The sequence below is a fragment of the Pangasianodon hypophthalmus genome, chromosome 16 (genome assembly GCF_027358585.1).
Source record: "Pangasianodon hypophthalmus isolate fPanHyp1 chromosome 16, fPanHyp1.pri, whole genome shotgun sequence".
NCBI lineage: Eukaryota > Metazoa > Chordata > Actinopteri > Siluriformes > Pangasiidae > Pangasianodon > Pangasianodon hypophthalmus.
In genome coordinates this window covers 21634015-21644974 of record NC_069725.1, presented here as the reverse complement: position 1 = coordinate 21644974, position 10960 = coordinate 21634015, and the positions used below count along the sequence as shown (strand labels likewise).

Sequence of the window (10960 nt, the reverse complement as noted above, 5' to 3'; positions counted from 1 at the left end):
GGCATGTTATGTTTACATTACTTTTATATTCTTTTTATTATTGTACTTTTATTCTATTTTTACACATTTTTGTATTGTATTGTGTTATTAATTTCTTCTTTATGTTACTGCTATTATTTATTTTTTCATTATTATCTGACTATTTTTGAGTACATTTTGTTTTTTTTGTTTTTACTTCACACTGTAAAGAACAATAATGATATTAAATATGCAAAATTAAACCTGTATTTTAAGATGTATCACACACCTTTTACACTGAAGATTATTATTATTATTATTATTATTATTATTATTATTATTATTATTACTTCATGTTGTACATCATCATCATCATTATACCAGCAGTAAAATCAGACCCCCATCCTCATGCTGCCTCGACCAGTGAGATTCAAACATGTTACACTATTTTAAATATTTTTTATCTATATAAAGTGCCACTACATCTGATTAAAAGCAGTAGACATACAGAACACTGATTCCTCTTTATTTGCAAAGACAGGCTCTCCAAATATCAAGCCAGATCTAAATGTTCACCTAAATGAGCCAACTCGTTTGCAAACTGAATTATCATCAGCTGCTGATCTGAGACCATTTCTGTGCTCTCATGGGGGTTGTGTGTTTCAGGACTGTGTCATCGGAGGAGGCTGTTCCTGAATCAGGTCTTACTGAGTGTGTGTGTCTGAGGCAGAGGGATTTATGACGGCTGTTCCCGGGGGAGTCACTATCGCCCGGGGCCAGGCCTGCAGTAAGCACTGTTCCACTGGGGCAAAACTCTGAATGGACTATAATGAGCAGCAGGTCTCTAGTGTGTACACACAAACACACACATACACACACACACACACGCTAACACTTATGACGTGTATCAAAAGGAAATGAGGGTCTGCTTTATAAGGAAGTGATATTAGTCATTTCATTGTTTGCTTCTGGAAAAGAAAAAAAGAAAAAAATGTGTGATAAAGAAAACTGGTAGATAAAAAAAGCAGGCCTAGGAAAACGATGAAATGTGACACACACTTTAAAAAAAAATTAAGACAAGAGACAGGGGTGAAAGAAAAGGTTTAAAGTATTAACATGACAGCTGAAAAGCAAAAAGGATTACAGCAGAGGAAAGAACCAGAGGAGGAGGAAAAAAGAAAAATGAGCGTGATTCCGGACCATTCATTCATCACTATTCTGGCATGTCAAAGACCAACTATCATAAGCTGAAGGGATGCTGTCTTTGAGAGAGCCACTGTGAATTTAGATTCATGTGAATTTAGGTCACCCCTCCCCCCCAACTCATTTATATCCCTCCATCTGAAATGAAAGCAAACATTGTGTATGACAGAGATGCCCTCAGCAAAAAGTACACGAGAGAGGAATGTGGTGTTAGTGAAGGAGCTGAAATGGGAATTTACTATGTTGTTTTTTTTTTAGCCATGTTACAGCACATTTTGAAGCAAGGCTGTCAGAAATGGTGTATATGTGGCAGTATTTACTTAAAATGTATTGCAGTGACACAGGAAAACATTAAGTGATATATGTGTGTGTGTATGTATATATATGTATATATATATATATATATATATATATGACAGGAAGGCTATGGTAACTCAGGAAGGCTGTGGTGAACGGAAAAGCATTTCAATATGAATGACAAATGATCTACAGCACATTCGCTGTAGAGTTTCTTTCAGAACTGAAACTATGGATGGGGATTTTTTTTTTCACATCAATCTGTGTAAACTCTAGAGACTGCTGTGTGTGAAAATCCCAGGAGATCAGCAGTTTCTGAAATATACAAACCAGCCTGTCTGGCACCAGTAACCATGCCATGGTCAAAGTCACTAAGATCACATTTTCCCTCATTCAGATGTTTTATGTGAACACTAACTGAAGCTCTTGACCTGTATCTGCATGATTTTATGCCTTGTGCTGCTACATGATTGACTGATTGTGTACAGATGTTCCTATTAAAATGGCCAGTGAATATATTAAAAACACATACTGTGTGTGTGTGTGTGTATCTATCTATCTATCTATATTTGCTCTCACTTTCAATGAGTTATACTTTAGTTTGGCCAATGGTATTTTCTCTCAAAAACATATATGGCAAAATTATTGGCACCCCTAAAGAATATAAAATCTCATGGTCTGAGTAGAAAACCACATGTGCAAACACAATATGCATAGATTATTTCTCTGCATGGGAGGCTGAATTAATTGGAGAGTGCTGATAATTTTGAAACAAGTCTTTTTATTCTAATAAAAAATGCTAGAAACTTTGTAGTGTCCCCATTTGATTATGTTCAGTATATCACTCAGGGCATGTGCTGTTTTATATTCAATTTAATTTATTTTCAGGAAGAATAATAATTCTTCTTCAGTAATTCTAGACTTGACTCTATGACACAGACGATAAATGTACATGAGTATGGAGTTTGAAAGTTTTTCCATGCAGCCAAAAGGGGATTCTTTAAGACTGAGCTGGGCTCTGGACACCCGGATGAGAGCTTTGTTTGTGTGTTCTGGTATGAAGCTTCCCTCGCCACTGATAACATTCGCTACGAAATTGGCCAATGCTACAAAGCCAGCTCTGTGAAAATCCAAGTTCATTTCTGTTCTACCACCACAGGAGTCCTGGCTTCAAACCAAATAGAGAGAGAGAGAGAGAGAGAGAGAGAACATGAGGCACAAAGTCAAAAAGAGGAAATAACAGAGGGAAAAAAATGCAGGCATGGCTTTTTATATTACATAACCTCAACTCATATTTCAAGCCTTTTGTGACTTATGGGTTTAGAAGTTCAAAAGCTAGTCTTAATAAGTATAAATACAAAATGTACCAAAGGTTTATATCAAAAATGCTCATAGGCTCAAAAATTACAATCCATGATAACACTTTCCAGTAAACCTTGTGGGTTTCACCACACATGAATGCACACGCAGGTGGATGATCATATGGAAACTCTTCATAATTCATTTCCCCTTTTGCAATGTTTATCATTTCATAGTGTTCATTTGGCGCCACCTGCTGGACAAACGCCGTAAAAAAAAAAAACAAAAAAAAAAACAGTCAGGTCTGGATCAATTCGGAATCTTTAAAACTTTTTTTCTGTACTACTTCTAACATGAGCTGATAAGTGAAAGTCAAACCTGATGTTGCTGAGCTCCTGTGGAAATGGTGCTCAAGTGGAAATGCTTGATAGAATTAACATGACTTAATTAGCGTGACATCATATAAGGGGCGTGGTCAGCCTCAGACAGAAATATATATGCTTTGGCTAGTTTTTTTTAAAGGTTATAAAATTGTCATCATTCATATATTACATATATTTATCTCTCTCTCTCTCTCTCTCTATATATATATATATATATAGATATAAAATAAATATATATATATATATAAAATGTGCTACTGTAACAAAATGAGCATATATTTAGTTAAAATAATATATTTATAATTTAATCCTTTTTCAGATGGTTTGGGTTAATTGGGACAGTCCTAATATAAGCTACAATAAGTAGAGTGAGTAAAAGTGATGGGGTATAATGGATGCATGATACACCCATAACTAATAAAAAAAGATGAATTGATTAATTGTAGCTGAGTTTATGTGCATGAAATAATGTTTTTATGAAAAACCTAATAAAGCAGAGGAGTAAGAGGAATAAGATAGACTGGACAAGAAAGCTAAGACGAGGTGGAAATTCAAACACTGTACCAGTGTATCTGAATTGCCCCTACATTAAGGTGACATTACATTATCTGGTGGTGCTTTTCGTTTCTGATAGAAATGAAGACAGAATTTATTTATTTATTTAAAATAAATATATAAAAAATATTATTTTTATTATTTTTGTTGTATGTGCTGTATTTAACATGTTGCGTGTGTGATGTTGGTTTAGAGCTCAAACTACAGTCCTGGTGTCTTACACAGTAAATATTTGCTCCTGAATATAAATTTTCCGTCATAAGCACGCGACGCATTTCTACGTAACAAAAAGTTTCACTGGAATGCTCTGTACGTCACGTCCTGCACCAGCGTAATTTAACCACGCCCACTTGTACCACTAGGTTGTTTGAATAAAATCAAAATGTAATAAACAATTTATAAATGTAATAAACATATTGAGCGCTTCATGCGTAAAGTTTGTGATTTTCACGACATATGATTAGACCTATAGGCCTACATTCTCCAAAAAAAAGGCTAATTTACAGGCTCAATGAATGAAAACATGAACTTTGGTGAAACATCTACTCTTACACGACATCTACATTTATTAATTTATACTTCTTCAAACATTACAGATTTGCAACCACAGCAGAAAGATACACACCTGTTTTATCTGTTCTCGGCTGCTTTAACTTCTTTTTCATTTTTGAAGAAGAATTTGGTTTAAGGGATTATATAGAGGATGCAGAGGGTGCATTTGCCCTCCATATACTTGTATTCAAGTTTTTATTTATTTATTTGTTTAAAATAAATGTTTCCTGTCGGTCTCACTCATCCATCAGCTGCATTGTATGACAAACTGATTAATAATGTAAGTTCCAAACATTGTATTGTATATACAGAATAAATAGTTGCACTTAATGCATTTAATAAAAAGATACAGACATCACCAAATTGCCATGTTGGGTCACTGTTAATGCAATTACTACTTCTCTTTTATTCCTCATTTAGATATATATTTGATTTTTAAGATTTTATGACTTTATGTATGTATGTATGTGTATCTCTCTCTCTCTCATACATACATACATATATATATATATATGTATATATATATATATATATATATATATATATATATATATATATCTGTAGCTCTAACCCAAACTGGAAGCTGTTTATATATATACATACATACATACATACATACACACACACACACACACACACACACACACACACACACACACACACACACATATATAGTGTATATTCAGTTGTAATGAGCTAACTGGGTATGAATGACTTCAGTAAGCAGTTTGATTTGAGTAAGGAAAGGCTCTTATCCAGCAGATGGCGCGAGATACCTGCCTAAGGAACTTAGAACCATTGCAAAGTACAGAGCTCACACAGATGCACCAGGCATCCAGAGGAAAACTAAATCAAACAAGCAAGTAAAAGTTAAAAATTAAGGAGCTCTAAAGTCGAGATAAAAATTACTAAAATGAATTTTTTTGTTGCCTTAGTTCAGATATATCCCGCTTGTCCACACTGAGGCCTGTATTGAGACTGTAGTGAGATTTGGGGAAGAGTAAAGACAGTGTGATTTACTTTCTGATTTTTTAATGTGAGGGCACAAACTTCTGTCTGTGCTTGATAATATGAGTTTGCCGTCAACAACCAACACACGAGCACCAACTAAACTCCAGTCCCGAAACATGCGTGCAAACACACACACACACACACACACACACTGCACTGTGCGCGTCATTAGAGCATTGGTGAAAACGAAAATAGGCTATAGACTGGATACTCTTACCGAATAAATTCAGACATACTCCAAAATCATTCAGTATTTTGCATAATAATAATAATAATAATAATAATAATAATAATAGAGGTACTTCTCTGAGTGTCCTTCCACTCAGTTGTGCAAGTCCTACTCAAACACTAGCTGAAGCAGCTGCGCCTGTCTTCTGTGGAGCATTGCGATCAGGTGTGTGGTGCTTTGAGAGGACGTGCTGGATAATCCGATTCCTCTCGATTGGCTGTGATTGTTTTTGCGAGCTGAAGAATTGTTTCGCACCTTCGTGACAACCTCGACACTGTATTCAATCCAGTCTGGGTTGCGATACCAAGTGGAGACAAATGAACGCTTCCTACCACTGAAAATGCAGGCAGGTTGCCGCTGTAAAACGACTGGGCTGGGCTGGGCAGTGCCATTATTTCCTCCCTGTTCAGCTGCTGGAGGAGCTGGAGGAGGCTGCGAAGCGGCAGCACCGTGCAGCCATTTCCTTACATCCTTTTTTCTCTGATAATAAACGCAACGCTGTCTGACTTGCTCAGTGCGCGCGCTTATTATGACGTCGTAGATCAAGCACCACCTGCACGCGTCCCCAAGTGTGACGTCACCTAAAAATGACTGACAGAGTGTGTTAATTTATTTTTTAATTTTTTTCCTTGATTTTTGTTTTTATTTCGTTTTACAGAAATATTTAGCGGAAATGTTTTCACTTTTAATGGGTGGGTGGGGGCACAATAACGCATCTGCGGGGGCAGACACTGTGTATATGGATATCCTTTAAAAGTACAACTTCGATCATATAAGCTTTCCATGCAGGTTGTTTTAAAATGCAATACTGAGACCCAGGCAGTGGCTATAAATCGCGTGGTAGTGCGGAAGAAATAGACACCTTCTATTATATATACACAGTACACACACACACACACACACACGCACACACACACACACACACACACACACGTGTGCGTATTTAGCGAAGACGTGCGGAAGAAATGGACACCTTCTCCTGAATAAAAATTATAAATATACATAAATATAAATTTAGGTAAGTATTAATAGTAGGTATTAGGTATTAGGTAGTAGGTATTATATTAATACTTACGTAAATATATATATATTATTAATATAATGTTATAATGTTATATTTGTAATATATAGTATAATGAATATATGTATAATATATACATATAAATAATAGTATAATATACGTATATATCGTATATAATGTTATATTTAATATAACACATTAATACTTACCTAACATTAGTTTATATATATACATGTATATATGTATATATATATATATATATATATATATATATATATATATATATATATACAGAAACTAACTTTAGGTACGTATTAATGTGTTATATTAAATATAATATTATTTTAATACTATAAATTACAAATATAACATATATATATATATATATATATATATATATATATATATATATATATATATATATAAAATCCATTCTGGTGGTGTATAAAGGCAAAATCACAAAAACTCTGTCGTTGTCCAAATACTTCTGTACATATATACACACACACACACACACACACACACACACTTGTGTATGCATATATATATATATATATATATATAAAACTTTTATATATGTATATACAGTATATACACACACATACACATAGATACATATTTGTGGAAAGCTAAATCTTGCTGTAAATTTTACATTTTATTTCGACCTTTTAAATTTATTTTATTTTATTTTTTAAAGAACTATTTAAAACAAAAACACCACATTGCAGAAATGTACACATCTGTGTTATCTGTAAAAGCCAGTGAAGGTCGGAGTGAGAGACAACGTTAGCGCTGACAGTTTTTATTGTTTTATTTGCAGTTCGGTTGAAGCGCTACATTTTGGTTCAAAACAAGCAAACCTTGATTTTTGCCTTTTCTGAGGATAATAAGTGTACTGATAATAAGCATTTTGCACAAGTATTTTGCATCGCACTCTGCACACTTGAGAAACTGCATGTTTAAGGACACATCCATTTTTGAAAAGCTATATAATTAACTGATTTTAACACAGGAAAAAAAAGTTTCTCTAACATTTTTGTTAGGCATTTTGTTTGTGTTAATATTTTTGTACATTTGGATATTAGTACATTTGCTTTACTGTTTAATGTTTGGCTCACAATATTACATGTCTCACAAAATAAGGTTGGGGAATAAAAGTAGAAATACACAGACAGTAAATTCATGTACTTTATTTAAACTGTGTAAATTTTTCTCTTCCAGGAAGACAGGCTATTATGTGAATAATAATAATAATAATAATAATAATAATAATAATAATAATAATAATAATAATAATAATAATAATAATAATACATATAACTGTTTATTAAATATATTATTAGTTATTAAATATTGTCATTACTACATCATTGCTATTTCTATTTATTGTTTATCACTCAATAGTGATATAGTGTATCACTGTGTATCACTCTGAACTGCATTCAGCTGCTGTATCTACAGCTACATCTACAGCTACATCTACATCTACATCTACATCTACATCTACATCTACATCTATAACTGACAACTGAAACTTCCAAATGTCTGCTTACGGTGCAATATTTGGATATTAGGATGGCAATTGTGTTGTATGCTGTCTTGTCTGTGATGTGTGTGTTGCAAACTGTGTTGAATGTATTGTGTTGTGACCGAACACCAAGAAAAATTCCCAACACATGTAAATATATATGGCGAATAAAACGGCTCTGGTGCTGATGCTGCTGTTATGACGGTGGAGGTGTTTCAGAGAAGAAGGGACGCACTGAGCTTTGGGGTCCTGCTGCTTCAGTCTCCTCCACTGGGGGTCTAACAATACCTAGAAACAGAGAAATTGGACATATTAAATACTATTACATATTAAATATATACACACACACACATATTTATATATATATATATATATATATATATATATATATATATATATATATATATATATATATATATATATATATAGTATGAAGTATTAATATATGTATATTACATAGCCTATATAAAGGATCTAAACATCATAGGTATAAAATAGGTACTGAATTTATGCACATATTTTGCTATCATTATTATTATTATTATTATAGTTGTTATTATTAACCATCTCAAATACAGATAGGTTCTCAACAGTTGAGCCATTAGTCATAAAACTGCAGCTGTGTTTTACCGCACATTCCTTAAAACAAAGTGACACAAACCTGCACAGACTCTACAGGCGAAAATGCTCTGGAGCATCCTCCTGAGAACTGCCAAACACACAGAGGAGTCTGCAGACTCTAAAAGAACACACCTATTATTGATTACTGGGGAATTCAGCATCCATCCACCATGCATGATGTTACCGGATATCAAAGGAATAATTAAGGTATCCAGACAAACACATGATGAATATCATTTAGGTGGCATTTCTCTGTACACACTTCAAAATGAACCGTAACCGAAACAGGAAACAGCCTGAAGTGCAGTAATGTGTCCCTCTGTAGAAACCCTTAATGGTTCTACATAATGGGTTGCGGATAGAACCATTTTAAAAGAACCAAAGCACTGAAGAACAATTTTTAAGAGTACCAGGGCAGTTATCTATACTGGGGCAGTTACCCATACCGGGGCAATTACCCATAGGGAAGCAGTTACCCATAGGGAAGCAGTTACCCATACCAAAGCAGTTACCCATACCAAAGCAGTTACCAATACCGGGGCAGTTGCCCATACCGGGGCAGTTAAGTATACTGGCTCAGTTATCCATCCCGGGGCAGTTACCTACACCGGGGCAGTTGCCCATACCGGGGCAGTTAAGTATACAGGCTCAGTTATCCATACTGGGGGCAGTTATCCATACCGAGGGAGTTATCCATACCGGGGCACTTACCCATACCGGGACAGTTATCCATACCGAGGCAGTTACCCATACCGGAGTAGTTGCCTATACCGGGACAGTTACCTATACCGGGACAGTTATCCATCTCGGGGCAGTTACCCATACCGGGGCAATTACCCATCCCGGAGCAGTTATCCATCCCGGGGCAGTTATCCATCCCGGGGCAGTTAGACCGAAGCAGGTTCACTCGTGTTCTGAATCAAACCATGCACATGATTCATCCTCTTACCTTCGCGAATGCGTTGTGTCTGTCTAGGTCTATTCATCTTCAGTCGACAAAGCTGCCTGTAAAATGATGACAATGTTTTTTATTTCCTGAAGAAAGTTTGTTCCACAAAGGAGCGTGCCGTTTTTGCCTGTTTCTGCACAAGGAAGGCACCGAAGGCAGTGTTTTTGTTCTGCTCTCGCTCCACCCCTTTATCCACGCCAGCCAATCAAAACACTCAGAATGGTTACTCCCTGTTCCAACCAATAAGGTGACAGACGTTTCCGCCAGTGGTTAGAGTCAGTGACTCATACCTCACAATATAACAAATGTGTGTGTGCTATTGCTGCACTTCTTTTGAACCAAAAATAAGATACTTTCAATCAAAGAAAATATACTTTCAATCTACTTTTTATGTACTTAGGAAAAGTATAATTAAGTATTCTAAGTATAATTGGCTTGACGTTGTGTTTACTCTTTTGATAGAGCAGCCTATTAAATACATTTTTCCACGCATATTGGCTTCTTTGAGTACTCCAGCATATGTTTTTCATTCTATCTTATAAACTGATCACCACAATTATGCCGCCACAGTTCCAAGTCACCTTTCCCAAGAACTGGACTGCCACATAACTGTTAATATATATGTGTGTGTGTGTGTGTGTGTGTGTGTAAAATTACAGACATTATCTGTAAAATTAACAATCCAACTGTTATTTTAGTATGAATGACAAATTACATTTATCTTTCTTTCTTTCTGTCTTTTTCTTTTCTTTTTTTTTTTTTACAGAAATTACTATATTTTATACAATATTTTCCTGCTTTCTTAAATTACATATAAATATTTGTAAAATAACAATAATTATCTGCAATTATTAAAAATGATCTGTAAATATGTATTTATCTATCTATTAGTTTTGTATTTATGTGTACTTTCACATTCAAACTCTGTAAGTCTGGATTAAGCAAACTTTTAACACTATGTCAAACATAATGCATAGTCTTTTTTTTTTTTTTTTTCAAGAGTACAAAGCTGGACTGCACACACATGCCACTGCATCTGAAAAACGTAAAATGAGTAAAGGTCAAGTCAGGAAAGCAATGCATTGCAATAGTCCAGGAAGGAAGTAGTAGGAAGCAAGAATGATAAGCTTGAAGTCATTTAGAGCAGCAAAAGTTTCAACCTTGACAGAGCAGTGAAGCAGAAATTTTTTGATTTTTTGCCTTATGAGATTTAGTGTGGACTGACCATTAAAATGTTCACAGTAGGCAAGGCCTGAGAACAGAGAATAACACAAATGACATATATACATACACACACATTATATATATATATATATATATATATATATATATATATATATATATATATACATAT

At 34.6% G+C, this 10960-nt stretch overlaps 1 long non-coding RNA gene across 1 annotated transcript; it reads right to left on the bottom strand.

Moving 5' to 3' along the window:
- Window positions 1–7868: 7868 nt before the first annotated feature.
- On the bottom strand, window positions 7869–9739 carry LOC113530300 (uncharacterized). The gene is made up of 3 exons (XR_003403132.3): window positions 9607–9739; window positions 8698–8775; window positions 7869–8324 (listed from the first exon to the last, which is right to left on the bottom strand). It is a non-coding gene; the product is annotated as an uncharacterized LOC113530300 (long non-coding RNA).
- Between the last annotated feature and the right edge of the window lie 1221 nt (window positions 9740–10960).